At 39.8% G+C, this 1,471-nt stretch overlaps 1 protein-coding gene across 3 annotated transcripts in view; it reads left to right on the forward strand.

Moving 5' to 3' along the window:
* The window catches only part of pald1a (phosphatase domain containing paladin 1a), a 52,945-nt gene that overhangs the window by 19,313 nt on the left and 32,161 nt on the right, over positions 1-1,471 (forward strand). The window lies entirely within an intron of this gene.

Genomic DNA, 1,471 nt, shown 5'->3' on the forward strand with positions numbered 1-1,471 from the left:
GGCCGTGTCCTCAGCACTGTAAACATGGACACACAGTGAGAGGCCGCACTCAGCAGGCACACAATACTGCGTGCCAATCACAGCGGCACGGCCGCCAGAGTTTCTGGGATACACGGAGCGGTCGTCATGGAAACCATGTCCGCCTCCAATTTCAACCTCTGAAGGATGTGTAATGTTGCCATCCCTATTGCCTTATCTGCCAAAAAAGGTGTTGCTATGGCTGTGAGGTCCAGGGCATTACGTGATGGAGGAACTGGTGTTAGATTGTCCTTTCCTGGTGTGATTATAGAAACTCCTGGTGTGATATAGTGTTAGGTAATTCTCTGATAATCAGTGCCCACTTGTATGATGTATCTTTTGAAAAATATGCCCTTTGTGGTTCTGTTAAGATTGCCTTAAAGCTGATATAATCAGTATTTTTCTAAAAACAATGTATCATTATAATGTAAAAGGTGTACTCTAGACAGGCACCGTTAGCAGCTAGTGAACATAGCTGAGCATTTAGCAACTAAAGAGCCAGATATTTCCCTCAGTAGTTAGAAGAAACCAAAAACAGAGCTGAAAAAGAGTGACTATAGGACTGTCATTAGATACACCACTCCAAATTAATGATAACGTAACTCCCTAACTGCCGGACACTTAAATATATGTCAACATATGATATGTGAAAATGTGTCAGTGTTGTCACAACTTTCTGCTGCCCCCAAATGGCCCAAAACTTGAGCTTAACTCATCAATAGCCTTAAATGAAGTGTGTTTTAATCCTTGTGTGTATTTGAAGCTTCATAAAATTGCCATTTAATTGTCCAAAAAAATCACTTTGGTAACATAGATTTAGTTGTCAGTTTGTGTATTAAAAGGCATGTCAACTTTCAGTAGTATAGAGAAAAAATGGGAAACTTTTATGCAACCTCACACAGATTGTGCGTTTTGTGCGACAGTGGTCAAGCAGCATGCTGATGCTGCTGATGCTGCTGCGCTGACACACACAGACTGAGAAAATATATGGTAATATGGTTTTGCCTGCAGGCCTGTTCTGTTCTATAATCGCGCTCTTTGGTTTTCCTCCCTCTCTGCCTCCTGCTTCTCCTTCTCCTTATTTTCGGTGTCCTGATTAGTATCAGAAATAAATCAGCTGCAGAGGGGCCAGCAACAAGGTTTAGTAAACTAGTTTGCAGCCACACAGTGCTGATGGAAACATTACAGCTTATGAACTCAGCTGAGCTGAGCTGAGTTGAGCTTATAAATAGACCATAATGTATTAAAACATGCAATATAGACATAAAAACACAAATTCTAGGCTATTATTTATATATTTTTATATATATATATAATTACTGCATATTTCATTACATTGCAAATGCACAGCAATGAGTTACATATATAGAGCGGAATAAAATTACAAAAAATAAATTTTAAAAGATTCGATTTGATTAGATTACCCTGGCGACCCGTATACGCAGCGGCCCGG

Source organism: Morone saxatilis, unplaced genomic scaffold, assembly GCF_004916995.1.
Source record: "Morone saxatilis isolate NCDOM2014 unplaced genomic scaffold, NCSU_SB_2.0 Contig1, whole genome shotgun sequence".
In the NCBI taxonomy this organism is placed as follows: domain Eukaryota; kingdom Metazoa; phylum Chordata; class Actinopteri; family Moronidae; genus Morone; species Morone saxatilis.